We start from the raw sequence: 16,534 nt of genomic DNA on the forward strand, positions 1-16,534 counted from the left end.
GTATAACCTCCTTATAATCTAACTCTATTCATTGTCAGAGCCTAATATACTCTGTCCTAAATACCTGCCTGACATTTATTAGGGACTAGAGAGGAGACACTTTTTGAAGTTTTACTGCCTGGCATGAATATTTTGTGTTACATAAAGGCAGATCTATCAATTTGGGAATGAGATGAACAGTTTAGTGTTGACATAGCTACTGAAAATTAGGGGCAATATTCTGGATGTGAGCAGGGAAGGGACATTCTGCACAAGAGAAGCAGCGGCTCCAGCATGGAAGGTCCTGATACACATGAGGCATTTTAAGCTGTCTATTGGGGATGCCGGAGGTGGCAGTGTCATCATCTCCACATAGAAAAGACCCAGGAGGCACAGGCATATGGGAAAGAGGAGCTGGGGACTAGTTTTAAAGCCGTGTTTTCTCAGCAAGTGCTGTGTTTTCTCAGCAAGTGCTCTCTTTCAGCTGGAATCCCAGGTTAGTTTGGGGGCTCTGTGGGGAGTGCTGATGGAGATGCTGGGAAAGCAGCTGGAAAGATAGGCAGAGACCATTTTTGGAATATATTGTATCTCATGTTAAGGAATCCAGATTTTAAGAAGAAAGATTTTTGGTCAGATTTACATTTCAGAAAGAACTTGTTCCTGGAGTTGAAAGCGATTACACAGGGACCTGAGACCAGAGACAGGGAGGTCAGGAGACGATTGTGACCATCTAGCCCCGAGGTGATGAATACCAGGGAGGTGGTATTAGGGGTGAAGAGGAAGACACAGAGACACTGTGTGGGGAATGTGCCTGGCAGGCTGTATGACCCATCACCTCTGGGGTGTGATGTTGAGTATGGAAGGTAAGTTCAAATGTCAAAGTTGGACGCTGGGGAGTTTGTGGAGACTTTACATAGGTCTTTGGAGGAAAAGTAGCAGTTTGGGTAGAGTTAATCACTGGAGAGTAAATTTAATTGTCATTTTGCCGAATTGGACGTGTTTGTAGGTTGTTGGCTAGATAATGCTTGGGGATCAAGGAGTAGGTGAAGCCATAGAAAATTAATGGTGTAGAATTTCAGCACATGTGTGAACTATTATTTTAAGAGCCTGGCCATGAAAAGAACAGAAGAGAAGGTGACATTAGACGATGTACCCCAGTACTTCCAATAGACGTTTTCATTTTGGTGGGAATTTGGAATACCTGCCCTGTCCAGTAGCTGTTGGTGCAACTTGACAGCAAATGAATAACATCTACTCAGTCCATTTGTGTTGAACTGAGGGACCTGGGGAGGCCAACACCCCTCTCTATGTCCCTCACAGGCTTTTATTGAAGTCTCAGGCATGAGAAAATAGAGCACAGAGCAAAGCTTAGACAGAGGGTAAGGGTGAAAACACAAGGCATTTATCTTTAACTGCATGATGGAACTTTTAACACATTTTGTTTCCTGCACTTCTGTCTTGCCTTTTTCTTATCACTGCTAAATATGACTTAGGGCTGAGACACCAGTTCTGTGTAGTGAGTATTCTTTTTAGTATGCAGGGCCAGCAGTGATGCTTGGGTTTCCCCCTAATCACTCTGTCATAGTGCCTTCCACTTTTATCTCCATTTCCCACCCCATGTTTTGCTTTTTAGAAAACATTGAAATTTCTTACAGGGAAATATAAGAGGAGGATTTTAATCATGTTGTTTTTAAAATAACCCAAGTTAGTATAGCATGTGACCCCATCTCTCTGTTCATGTCAGAAAGTTCTTGGGACATGGATTAGTTTCTATTTCTAGAGTATTATTTGTAAGGTGTATCCACAAGGAGCCACAGGGGGCTGTTGATCACTTGAAATATGGCTGGCATGACTGGTGAGTGGTGGCTATCATACTGGACAATGCAGAGAGTTGACTAACGGTTGGGGGGGTTGGAGGATTTGCTTTATTGTAAATAGCTTTGGCTTTCCTGTGAGAAAGACCAAGAAACATAGATGGCTGATGACAGAGGAAAGTGATGATGAGAAAATGTTCTAAATTCATGAAAATGGTTAGCCTCGAGTGAAGAGAGTGACCTCATCCAGAGTCTGCAAGAAACAGGATAAGAGGTGGTGTAGTGGTTAAAAAATTTGAGTTGTACAAAGTGCAGTATAAAATCTCTATGAAACAGGTGGCAAAACCATCTGTTTACGAGTGAGTAGGGTTGCAGTGTGACCAGGAGAGACAGCCACCCAAGAGCTAGCACAGGGGTTGCTATTGACTGAGATTGGAGATCATAAAATTGTGACAATAGAATATATTCGTGCGTTTTTCTCTAACTGCCTTCATCAAACTGGGTATAATAGTGGAGAAATGGAGTATTGGATAGGTTCTCTCTTGGCTGTGTTTATGGTAGTTACAGTTAGAGGAAAAAGCAATGAGAAAATTGGAGATGTTGATGAGATGTAATCAAGATGATTAGTCAGAGGATCTTAGGAAGGAAAGTAATTGAATCTGAAATAGTAGATTGGCTTTGAAAAAATATCTTAGGGAAGGGGTAGAATTGCAAAGATGTTGAAGATTAGGCACAGTTGTAATATGTGTTTAGAAAACTTAGATGAAAGGAAATGACTGTTTCTGAGAAGTGTGATGACATGACCTGGCCTGTGGCCATGAAGGCTATGGCTGAAGTCAAGGAGAGGTTAAGGTCATTAAGTCAGATGATATTAACATAAGGACAAATTTGGGTGGGGTTTAGCATAGCATTCTTGGTCATAAATATGCTAATGCTAAATAATAATTTATAATTCCTAATACATCATAGTTCCTCTTAGAAAAATGTCGGATGAAAATACACAAACATTAGGCACATACTTTCTGTCTAGGCTTTAACTGAAAACTTCCGGGGAATAAAAACTGAGATGTCCTTTCTGAGAAAATCAGGTTTCAGGAAATCATTGTTCAAATATATTTGGAAGTGAATTAAATTATTCATATATAATCTAATTTGATTTTTTAACTTTTGTTCCATAAAATTTTAAAAAGGTCTTCCTGTTTGTTGTGGACACAATCCAATCCTAAAGTAACGTAGGCAAAGAATGCTTTTTCTTCCTGGATAGATTTGTGTAACATTCTGTTTTATTTCCCACAGAGATGTATTACTATTCTACTAGCTTGATTTAATCAGAGTTACTTTGTTTCAAACCCTTGCAGTTTCAACAATAGTGATTGATCTTGGATTTCCCATCCTCCAAGACTGTGAGAAAATAAATTGCTGTCATCAAAGTCAAAAAAAAAAAATTTAGGACGCAGGGATAGGTATAGGGATCACTGCCCTGGAAATTAGAAATGGACAAGAGAGATTAGGTTTGATACTGAAGACAATACGGTAGGGTGGGGATTTGTAGTTGTGAATCAGTGTTGGGGGCAGCTGGGTCTTGCTGTTCATTTTTAGAGCTGCTTATTATTATGGGGAGCAGTATTTGGATGGGGAGCAGTATGTGGAATCAGTTCCCTGCTAGGGCTTTCTGTAGGGTGCTGACTTGACAACTCAGTGTAGGCTGATAAGCCAATAAGACTTGAAAACTGTCTGTGTACATTTTGCTTTGGGAAAAAGCAATCATTTCTATGTCAAAAGAAATTTTGGGCTGTCCTACTCAAAAGGTAGTCCCAGGAGCAGCAGTGTTAGCACAATGTAAAAACTTGTTAGATAAACTCCAGGCTGCATTTTTTACTAGATGTTCAGTTGATTCATTCATATGCACTTGAAAGTTAGGGAAATATTGATGAAGGGGATAAAATAGGTATGAGAGAGTTTGAAATGTTACAAAAGTCAATAGAGTTATGGGGTCCTAATAAGCCCATGTGGTTTGTGTTCCCACAAGTGTTCAAATATACAGGTTATGAAGGAGGTAGGTTGTATAGTTTTGTTTGTAAGTTGAATCTGTATGTAAGATAGAACAGATACATTTATCCATTACCTGTGATAGCCTCCATTTCTAAGTATGAGTTGTAGGTTAGTGAGATGTTTGTAACTTCGGGGCCTACTGTAATAGCCTCCATTCATAAGTGCAAGCTTTATGCAAATCAGATATCTGTAATTAGGGGACTGCCCGGATTCATAGTGACTTAGGCATGAGTTTGACCAATCCCACTCTCTGTGGACATTTTAACCATATATTCTGAGCTTCTTTCTAACACTGCTCGTATCCTATGAGTAGACATATGCTATTAGGATACATTGTCTAGCGCTCTTTTCCCAGATTTTTCTGTCATGAGAGGATCAAGCCTCATTTGGAACACTTTTTCTCTGAGAACCTGTATTAAAATGTTGTAGGGAAATGTCAGAAGACTTGGTTAACCAAGACTGTTGCATCCTCAGATCTGAAGTGTAGGTCCATTTCAGATCCAAGAGAACGAGGCCATAAGAGTCACCTTAGAAGCATTTAGTGTTTAATTAAAGCACACAGAAACTCAACACACGTAAACACATGCACTGAAAACCAAGTCACTACTTAGCCTAGTGAAAAGCTAACAGAGGAAAGCTGCTTGGAATAGGACTTTATGAAATTGTGCTTACACTTTAACAAGTAGGTGAATCGTAAATAGTTCTATTTGTGACTCTGGAATTTTTCTTCTGGGTTCATTAACCTTTTCTGTCCTCCTGCAGATCTGGCTTGATCCCACAAGAAAGATAAAAACACAAATGCGAAGTGAGTATTTAAATCATATTTTGGGGTTGTTAAGTTAATCATTACATCTATTCATCCCTTTATTATCTGTAACATTTATAGGAATATAAGCTGGGATAATAATATAGTGCTAGACTAATCAGTTCTGTTTTGCATGTAATACCATCTTAGGAGTTAATAATGCTAATGATATTTTTGTAGAATGGTGACTATTTTGAACTTGGCTTAGGGTCTTCTATTTTTTAGGAAGTTCTAGACTCACATTCCTAAATGTTCCCTCACAGTGTCTGACTTTGTTTTTCTGGGAAAGAATGAGAAAATGGTCTTCTCATGCAAGAAGACATGCGATCATGTGATGATTTTTGTAGATTTGATTCTTAGTAGACATATACCATGGGTGTGGCTTTGATTTGGAAGTGTCTAATTAGTTTAGTCAGCATATCTGTGGATCCAGAGTAGTAAAAGAACACTGTTTGCAGATGTTCTGGAAGAGTGAGGACTCGAGCATCTTTCCAGGGCTCTGATACCTTCACTGTCTTTACTTCTCCTTAGTTCCACAATCAAGGGCCACTGTTTTTACTCTTTGAATCTGGTTTTATAGTTTGGCCTGCTTACCCCTTTCTTCCCATGTACCCATAGAATCTCTGAGTGCCTTCAAATGTCCACTCTCACCAGATGAGTTTTCTAAGCCTCATCTCTGCCAAGATTTCATTGTAGCTTTCAGTCAAAATATAATTAGCAAAGGTAAACGTTAATTTTTGAGTTATTTGTGACAAATATCAACCTCATTGTTCTTGTTGAAAATTTGTCTTTAAAACCTTTGTTTTCTAAAAGTTACCTGAAAAGACTCCATCTGTTGAATGCTTGCATATGATTAATATATAAACTGTTTATAGCTAGAAGGTCTGTTGCTATATAGCCGGGTAAAAATGATGATGTGGCAATATAAAATGAAATGAAAATTTAACTTGAAAATGATTAGGAGTAGATTTTGAGTGTTCTCAACACAAAAATATATCTGAGGTATAACAACTATGTTAATTTGCTTGATTTAGCCATCCCAGAATGTATTCATACTTTACAACATAGTATTATGAACTAGAAATATATACAATTTGTATTTGTCCCTTTAGAAAAAGACTAGTGTTATGGATACATTTCATTACCTTTTAGAAAACATAGGCATTCTATTAGAAATTTATTCCTGTAGTCATAGCCAGGCACTCAAGTGCTGTGTTAATACCTAGAAAAAAATCAAAAATTAACCATTATGAAACGATAATCCTGTGAGGATATTGCTTTACTCTGGAGTGACAGTCACCTCCAAAACGTATGTTTTCATACACAGTGCTTGGATGCTTGATGCTGTCACCAAAGTGCTCCAAGGCAAGAGACAAAATATTTAACAATACTTAGAAAAATCCTGTATCCCATTATCCTATTTTTATATGTGTAAAGTAAACGTGAAATCTGACATAGGATTGATATTATTAGTAGAACAGTGATGTAGTGCCCCAAATACAGCAAAAGTGCATTTATGTCCACAGTAGCCAGTCAATAACTATTTGTGGACTATTGAGTTAGAGGAAAGGGAGTGTGCTGGTGAGGAGAAAAAGATAAAATGACACATTGAAGAAGAAGATGGGACTAAAGAAACTTCAAGTCAAGAAATTAGAGATCTGGCAAGATCTTTTAAAGTGTATATGCACAGCCTTGTTTTTATTTAAAAATCCTGTGAACTTCGAGCAGAACTCTAAATTCACTCTAATGGAGTGATTTGAATCCCCTTAGAAAAGTAATACCTGCCCCTTTCCCTATAGTTTTATTATTTTGAGCATTCAAAATGAGACACATCACAACATTAAGTTTTAATGCATAAATGGTAAGATTTATTTTTAAGAAGTCATTTATGATATGAATGATTATCCTTTAGATCACAACACAGAAAACTTGAAGTTATTTGAGGGTACTTATGCTTCTTGTATAAAGCCTGGGGAACAATTTTGTTGTCTTTAAGTATTGTGAAGTTTTACCAAACCTTCCCCTTTCTGGTATCCCTTTCACACTTTATTCAAATACTGCATCCTACTAGTAATGCAATGAGTAGTATTACTCCCTTCCACCAACAAAGTAGAAATCTTGAAATGCTTTTTTTTTAATTTTTATTTTTTAACAAATGGCAGAGAATATTTAGCAACTGAAAAGCCTGTGATTAAAAGAAATCGTATCTCTAAGCTAGTACTTGGAGGTCATATTAAAATGTTTGCATAATGGATCACCACGTAAACATTTATGAAAGTAGAAATAAATGTTTCTAAGGAAGTGAACCTATTCATGTTAATGATGGGTTATTTGTGTAATTGATTTCTAATTTATTTTTTATTTTCTTTTAGTTTGGTAAATTGTGTTAATTTTTAAAATAATAAAATAAAATTCTGCACACGGATCTGCAGTGAGATTGATCTGTACCATTTAAACATTGACCTTAAAGTTTTATCAAAAATGTCCTTCTGAGTGGTACCTGTGCCTCACTGGTCAGGGCACCGGCCCCATATACAGAGGGTGGTGTTTTCAAACCCAGCCCTGGCCAAACTGCAACAGAAAAATTTCCGGGCATTGTGGTGGGCGCCTGTATACCGAGCTACTTGGGAGGCTGAGGGAAAAGAATTGCGTAAGCCCAAGAGTTAGAGGTTGTTGTGAGCCGTGTGATGCCATGGCACTCTACTGAGGGCAATAAAGTGAATCTTTGTCTCTACAAGAAAAAAAAAATCATTCTATTGATTGTTTAAATAATCATGATATTTAATTATTGCAGATCGCTCCTGGCTTTTTACATTTAATGTAAAATTTTATCCATCTTGTGCTTCTCAGATGACTGAGAGTATTTCCAGGTACTTTATATTTGCATTTGAAAATTAATCTTTCCGTATGGCATTTATTTATTTCTGGGAGAATAGTAGTAATTTCAGGGTTGAAACCTAACAGTTTTTTATTAAGGAAAGTTTTAGAAGTTTCCTTAGAATTGAGTAATCCCAATTAGTTTGAAATGTTGTCAATTTCGAAGATGGCAGCCGAGTAACAGCTTCCTTGCATCTGGGCACCGTGAGTCGGGGGAGATAGGACTCCAGGCATCTCTGGCTGGTGGGAACTGCCTATCATCACTCCTATGAGGCTACAGGGAGTCAGCGAGAGACTTCTGGACCCCAAGAGGAGGACTAAAACAGTGGAAAACCGGCAAGTGGTCGCGTGTGTTCAATCCGTCTAAACCCGCCCACAACTGTAAGTTCAGTAGCAGCGAGACTGCAAACCAGAAAGGCCTTACCTGTGAACTGTTTTGATGTCCTTGGACTTGGCACTGAGTTGAACTGCCTTGGGGAAGGCCTGAGCGGGAGTGCGGAGAACTTTGGCCGTTGTCTAGGGCCCCAGTCTGAGCCGCTGAGCCAGACGGAGCTAATAGTGTTTGGTGGTGGGTCACACGGATCTATTGTCAGTGATCTGCCCCGGCAAGCTCTGCCCTCAGGGTCGCAGAGCTAGAAACGGGTGGGAGCTGGTAACCCAGCAACCAAGTAGCCTAAGGGTGGGGTCTGAGCCGCCTTGCAGCCCTAACCCTCAGGGGCAGAGTGAGACCGGTTTTGGCACCCTGGGTAAGTGGATAGCCACTTCAGCAGTGATTCCAGCAAGAAAGCTGGGAAAGCTTCTGCTCAGCAAGTTTACAAGTTCAAAGTGCCTTTTAAGTGGGCTGAAGAGAGATTTAGGGTGTCTACCTGCTGGGGTTTGAGAAATCAGCTGCCTCCAGTCGTATCAGAACTGTGACTAACATCTCATACCCCATAAGACCACGTGTTGCCCAGACAATATTCAATAACATATACAAACTGCTTTGTTTTTGGTTGTGTATTTTTTTCTTTTTTTTTTTTTTTGTTTGTTTATTTTGACGTTGTTGATGTTCTTTTGTTTTTTAATTTCAATCTTTTCCATACAGATCCCTTTTTCTTTCTCAATTTTTCTAGTTTAATTATAATTTCCCATTGCTGCCTTTTTTAATAACTACAACTTCATTTTTGCTAGTGTTTCTACCGCTATCATTTGGTTTTTCACCCCATTGTATCCCCGTAAAGTTTTCTGTTTGCTTGTTTTGGTTTGATTTATAGCATTTTTGTCTTTCCTCTCTACTTGGTGGAGGTGGGGTACTGTATCTGATCAGGTTAGCAAAGAGCTGCTGACCTCAAGGGAACCACCCAACTGGGGCACCCCCAGAAGGTGGGGTTTTTTAAGGTTGTGTCAAAGTACCCTACTGTACACCTATATTGCCCTGTCTCCCTCTTTCTGTGCCTCTCTTCTTTTTGTCAATATTCCTTATCCCCACCCCCTCGCCTTTCTCTATCTTTCTTTTTTTTTTCTTATCACTCGGTCCTCTTTCTTTCATCCCTTTTTCGCTCTTCAATCTTCTCACCCTTCTGGTCCTGTAACCCTTAGTCCACAGGCACAAGATCTTAAAGAGCAAGAGGAAGTGAAAGGAAAATTAGGGCAAGGAAACAGATAAAAGAAATCACTCATGAGGAAGAATCAGCAGAAAACTCCAGGCAACATGAAGAACCAGTCCAGAACAACCCCGCCAAGGGACCATGAGGTAGCTACTGCAGAGGATTCCACCTATACAGAAATGTTAGGAATGACAGAAAGGGAATTTAGAATACACATGTTGAAAACAATGAAAGAAATGATGGAAACAATGAAGGAAACTGCTAATAAAGTGGAAAATAACCAAAAGGAAATCCAAAAACAGAATCAAATCAGAGATGAACGATATGAAGAATATAAAAAGGATATAGCAGAGCTGAAGGAAATGAAACAGTCAATCAGGGAACTTAAAGATGCAATGGAAAGTATCAGCAACAGGTTAGACCATGCAGAAGAAAGAATTTCAGAGGTAGAAGACAAAGTTCTTGAGATAACTCAGATAGTAAAAGAGGCAGAAAAGAAGAGAGAGAAAGCAGAACGTTCACTGTCAGAATTATGGGACTTTATGAAGCGTTCCAACATACGAGTTATAGGAATTCCAGAAGGGGAAGAAGAATGCCCCAGAGGAATGGAAGCCATACTAGAGAATATTATAAAAGAAAATTTCCCAAACATCACCAAAGATTCTGACACACTGCTTTCAGAGGGATATCGGACCCCAGGTCGCCTCAACTCTAACCGAGCTTCTCCAAGACACATTGTGATGAACCTGTCCAAAGTCAAGACAAAAGAAAAGATTCTGCAAGCTGCCAGGAGTAAGCGCCAGTTGACCTACAGGGGCAAATCCATCAGAGTGACCGCAGACTTCTCTAATGAAACTTTCCAAGCAAGAAGACAATGGTCATCTACCTTTAATCTACTTAAACAGAACAATTTTCAGCCCAGAATTCTGTACCCTGCTAAGCTAAGCTTCAAAATTGATGGAGAAATCAAATCATTTATGGATATACAAACATTGAGGAAATTCGCCACAACAAGACCAGCTCTATGGGAAATACTTCAACCTGTTCTGCACACTGACCACCACAATGGATCAGCAGCAAAGTAAGAACTCAGAAATCAAAGGACAGAGCCTAACCTCCACACTGATGCAAAAGATAAAACTAAGCAATGGACTCTCACCAAATAAGACGAATAGAATACTACCACACTTATCAATTATCTCCATAAATGTTAATGGCTTGAATTCCCCACTGAAGAGACATAGATTGGCTGACTGGATTAAAAAACACAAGCCATCCATTTGCTGTCTGCAAGAAACACACCTGGCTTCAAAAGACAAATTAAAGTTCCGAGTCAAGGGATGGAAGACAATTTTTCAGGCAAATGGAATTCAGAAGAAAAGAGGAGTTGCAATCTTATTTTCAGATACATGTGGATTTAAAGCAACTAAAGTCAAAAAAGACAAAGATGGTCACTTTATATTGGTCAAGGGAAAACTACAACAAGAAGACATTTCAATTCTAAATATTTATGCACCCAATTTAAATGCTCCCAGATTCTTGAAGCAGACCTTACTCAGTCTGAGCAATATGATATCTGATAATACCATCATAACAGGGGACTTTAACACACCTCTTACAGAGTTGGACAGATCCTCTAAACAGAAATTAAACAAAGATATAAGAGATTTAAATGAGACCCTAGAACAACTATGCTTGATAGACGCATATAGAACACTCCATCCCAAAGATAAAGAATATACATTCTTCTCATCACCCCATGGAACATTCTCCAAAATTGATCATATCCTGGGACACAAAACAAATATCAACAGAATCAAAAGAATCGAAATTTTACCTTGTATCTTTTCAGACCATAAGGCACTAAAGGTGGAACTCAACTCTAACAAAAATGCTCGACCCCACCCAAAGGCATGGAAATTAAACAATCTTCTGTTGAATAACAGATGGGTGCAGGAAGAAATAAAACAGGAAATCATTAACTTCCTTGAGCATAACAACAATGAAGACACAAGCTACCAAAACCTGTGGGATACTGCAAAAGCAGTTTTGAGAGGAAAATTCATCGCTTTAGATGCCTACATTCGAAAAACAGAAAGAGAGCACATCAACAGTCTCACAAGAGATCTTATGAAATTGGAAAAAGAAGAACAATCTAAGCCTAAACTCAGTAGAAGAAAAGAAATATCCAAAATCAAATCAGAGATCAATGAAATTGAAAACAAAAGAATCATTCAGAAAATTAATGAAACAAGGAGTTGGTTTTTTGAAAAAATAAATAAAATAGATAAACCATTGGCCAGACTTACTAGAAATAGAAAAGTAAAATCTCTAGTAACCTCAATCAGAAACGATAAAGGGGAAATAACAACTGATCCCACAGAGATACAAGAGATCATCTCTGAATACTACCAGAAACTCTATGCCCAGAAATTTGACAATGTGAAGGAAATGGATCAATATTTGGAATCACACCCTCTCCCTAGACTTAGCCAGGAAGAAATAGACCTCCTGAACAGACCAATTTCAAGCACTGAGATCAAAGAAACAATAAAAAAGCTTCCAACTAAAAAATGCCCTGGTCCAGATGGCTTCACTGCAGAATTCTATCAAACCTTCAAGGAAGAGCTTATTCCTGTACTGCAGAAATTATTCCAAAAAATTGAGGAAGAAGGAATCTTCCCCAACACATTCTATGAAGCAAACATCACCCTGATACCAAAACCAGGAAAAGACCCGAACAAAAAGGAGAATTTCAGACCAATCTCACTCATGAATATAGATGGAAAAATTCTCAACAAAATCCTAGCCAATAGATTACAGCTTATCATCAAAAAAGTCATTCATCATGATCAAGTAGGCTTCATCCCAGGGATGCAAGGCTGGTTTAACATACGCAAGTCCATAAACGTTATCCACCATATCAACAGAGGCAAAAATAAAGATCACATGATCCTCTCAATAGATGCAGAAAAAGCATTTGATAAAATCCAGCATCCTTTTCTAATTAGGACACTGAAGAGTATAGGCATAGGTGGCACATTTCTAAAACTGATTGAAGCTATCTATGACAAACCCACAGCCAATATTTTACTGAATGGAGTTAAACTGAAAGCTTTTCCTCTTAGAACTGGAACCAGACAAGGTTGTCCTCTGTCACCTTTACTATTCAACATAGTGCTGGAAGTTCTAGCCAATACAATTAGGCAAGACAAGGAAATCAAGGGAATCCAAATGGGAGCAGAGGAGGTCAAACTCTCCCTCTTTGCTGACGACATGATCTTATACTTAGAGAACCCCAAAGACTCAACCACAAGACTCCTAGAAGTCATCAAAAAATACAGTAATGTTTCAGGATATAAAATCAATGTCCACAAGTCAGTAGCCTTTTTATACACCAATAACAGTCAAGATGAGAAGCTAATTAAGGACACAACTCCCTTCACCATAGTTTCAAAGAAAATGAAATACCTAGGAATATACCTAACGAAGGAGGTGAAGGACCTCTATAAAGAAAACTATGAACTCCTCAGAAAGGAAATAGCAGAGGATATTAACAAATGGAAGAACATACCATGCTCATGGATGGGAAGAATCAACATTGTTAAAATGTCTATACTTCCCAAAGCAATCTACCTATGCAATGCCATTCCTATCAAAGTACCTACATCGTACTTTCAAGATTTGGAAAAAATGATTCTGCGTTTTGTATGGGACCAGAAAAAACCCCGTATAGCTAAGGCAGTTCTTAGTAACAAAAATAAAGCTGGGGGCATCAGCATACCAGATTTTAGTCTGTACTACAAAGCCATAGTGCTCAAGACAGCATGGTACTGGCACAAAAACAGAGACATAGACACTTGGTATCGAATTGAACACCAAGAAATGAAACTAACATCTTACAACCACCTAATCTTCGATAAACCAAACAAGAACTTACCTTGGGGGAAAAACTCCCTATTCAATAAATGGTGTTGGGAGAACTGGATGTCTACATGTAAAAGACTGAAACTGGACCCACACCTTTCCCCACTCACAAAAATTGATTCAAGATGGATAAAGGACTTAAATTTAAGGCACGAAACAATAAAAATCCTCCAAGAAAGCATAGGCAAAACACTGGAAGATATTGGCCTGGGGGAAGACTTCATGAAGAGGACTGCCATGGCAATTGCAACAACAACAAAAATAAACAAATGGGACTTCATTAAACTGAAAAGCTTCTGTACAGCTAAGGAGACAATAACCAAAGCAAAGAGACAACCCACACAATGGGAAAGGATATTTGCATATTTTCAATCAGACAAAAGCTTGATAACCAGGATCTATAGAGAACTCAAATTAATCCACATGAAAAAAGCCAACAATCCCTTATATCAATGGGCAAGAGACATGAATAGAACTTTCTCTAAAGACGACAGACGAATGGCTAACAAACACATGAAAAAATGTTCATCATCTCTGTATATTAGAGAAATGCAAATCAAAACATCCCTGAGATATCATCTAACCCCAGTGAGAATGGCCCATATCACAAAATCTCAAAACTGCAGATGCTGGCGTGGATGTGGAGAGAAGGGAACACTTTTACATTGCTGGTGGGACTGCAAACTAGTACAACCTTTCTGGAAGGAAGTATGGAGAAACCTCAAAGCACTCAACCTAGACCTCCCATTCGATCCTGCAATCCCATTACTGGGCATCTACCCAGAAGGAAAGAAATCCTTTTATCATAAGGACACTTGTACTAGACTGTTTATTGCAGCTCAATTTACAATCGCCAAAATGTGGAAACAGCCTAAATGCCCACCAACCCAGGAATGGATTAACAAGCTGTGGTATATGTATACCATGGAATACTATTCAGCCATTAAAAAAAATGGAGACTTTACATCCTTCGTATTAACCTGGATGGAAGTGGAAGACATTATTCTTAGTAAAGCATCACAAGAATGGAGAAGCATGAATCCTATGTACTCAATCTTGATATGAGGACAATTAATGACAATTAAGGTCATGGGGAGGAAGCAGAAAGAGGGATGGAGGGAGGGGGGTGGGGCATTAGTGTGTGTCACACTTTATGGGGGCAAGACATGATTGCAAGAGGGACTTTACCTAACAATTGTAATCAGTGTAACTGGCTTATTGTACCCTCAATGAATCCCCAACAATAAAAAAAAAAAAATGGGAAAAAAAAAAAAAAAGAAATGTTGTCAATTTCAAAATAAGTTTACTCCCTTTAGCTTTTTGATTTCCATTTGAGAAATGGAAACATAAAAAAATGATATAATGAAGCAACTTTGTTTTCTTTGTGGTCTTTTAAAAAGTCACTGATGTTTAATCTTTGAAACTTTAATACTGGTGATTTTTACTTTAGAGTTCGTGGGTCTGTGCACTAGTCTCATGTAACAAACGCGATATAAAGATAGAAAACTGAAACTATTTTTAAAAGGCATTTAAACTGGTAATTTTTTTTTTTGTTCCCTGATCTCACCCAAACCACCAAACTAAGTAGGCTTTCCCTTGTAGAGTCAGTAGCTATTTCAATTCCATCTCCTAAGATTGTGTGGCCCATTAAAACACACTCCACTGCAATTGCAAAAATAAAGGACTCTGTTTAGTAAGAAGAGAATATTTACTGTTTCTGAGAATTTGAATGGTAACTTTTGGTGTAAATGCAGGGGCTATGGAGAAACAGTCTTGTAGCCTTAATGGATAGGCTCCTTCCTGTATTGTTATGGAAAGGAGGCAAGAAACTTGTTAAAGTTCTTTTAGGAAAAAGAGAAAGTAACATGAATGAGGTAGAGATGATAAAGAAGGGTAACCTTAGGTTCTTCTAGCCAATGATTAAGACTCTCATTATTTTTAAAATTTCATTAATCTTCAGAACTTTAGAGTGGCATTCTAATTTTTGTTAACATTTTAAATCCAAGAAGACAGTTGATGTGATTGGCATTTTTACTTTATTCTAACAGTAATCATCGACTATGACCAGAACAGCAGTTAAGAATTTCCATTCTAGGCTCCGCGCCTGTAGTACAGTGGTTAGTTACAGTGCCGGCCACGTACACCCAGTGTGCCAGGATTGAACCCACCCCAGGAAACCTAAACAATAACAACTGCAACAACAACAACAACAGAAAAAGGCCAGGAATTGTGGCGAGTGCCTGTAATCCCAGCTACTTGGGAGGCTGAGGCAAGAGAATCACTTAAGCCCAAGACCTGTGAGCTGTGAGCTGTGATTTCACGGCACTCTACCAAGGGCAACACAGGGTGGACTCTATATCAAAAGAAAGAAAATCAAATAAATAACATTACCATTCTATTCATTAGCCTTTGAAACTAGTTTCTGTAAATAAACCAAAGTTTAGAAGCCCAAGGAGTGAGAGGAGGCTTCTTCATAGAGAATACCCTTTTTTTCTATGGATATGAAGGGGGTCTATGTTGTATATTTCTTTCCAAAGGGACATCAGCATTGAAGGAATAGAAGTGCTGCAGTCTTAACTAATTATTCTCCCCTTTTTTCCCTCTGCTCCTCACAGATACCTCCTATGCCTCCAGATCCGGGCAGACATTGTTTCTGGGCGCCTGCCCTGCCCCCCTGTGACTCGTGCCCTCCTGGAATCGTACACCATCCAAGCGGAACGTGGAAACTATGTGGATGATGAGGTCCTCAACAAAATCAAGCCACATAATGATTATTATTTTGGGTCCATTGATACCAAGAAGATGGAGGACTTGGTGTTGAATTTCTACAAAGCACATATGTACGTTGTCGTGCTTCCTGGAGGGAGACTGGTCATGGTAGATTTAAATAGTGTCTCTTGTAACACTTTGTACACATTTGAGCACAGTTTGGGGGATTATCCAGTTTTATTTTTGGATAACCTAGCTCTGATCAAGCCAACCTGCACCCCCTGCGATCTCCTGTCATTGGTTGGGTGACTATAATATGAGACCCTATGCTCATTTTCAAACGCTTCATTTACTGGATGAATGCACCTTTCCCTAGGACACCTCCTCTTCCTTTAACCTATACACACTGGAAACAAGCATATACACATACATGTTTGGCATTTCTATTTCTTCTGCCTTTTAATGGTTTTTATTACTATGGTAAAATGCCAGGGAGATAACAAAGCATTGAGATTTGTAAATAAAAAAGAAAGGAGAAGGTATTGAGATTTGAATTAGAATTGTAGGTGGTGATGGATGCAGGAAAATAGCAACAGAAATGTGGAGGTGGGGCTGGGTGTGGCGGCTCACACTGTAATCCCAGCACACTGGGAGGCCAATGGAAGGACTGTTTGAGCTGAGGCATCCCAAACCAGCCTAAGGGAGAGCAAGACACTGTCTCTACTAGAAACAGAAAAACTATCCATATATCATGGCTCACACTGTAGTTCCATGTACTTAGAAGA

The sequence above is a fragment of the Nycticebus coucang genome, unplaced genomic scaffold (genome assembly GCF_027406575.1).
Source record: "Nycticebus coucang isolate mNycCou1 unplaced genomic scaffold, mNycCou1.pri scaffold_43, whole genome shotgun sequence".
Lineage (NCBI taxonomy): Eukaryota > Metazoa > Chordata > Mammalia > Primates > Lorisidae > Nycticebus > Nycticebus coucang.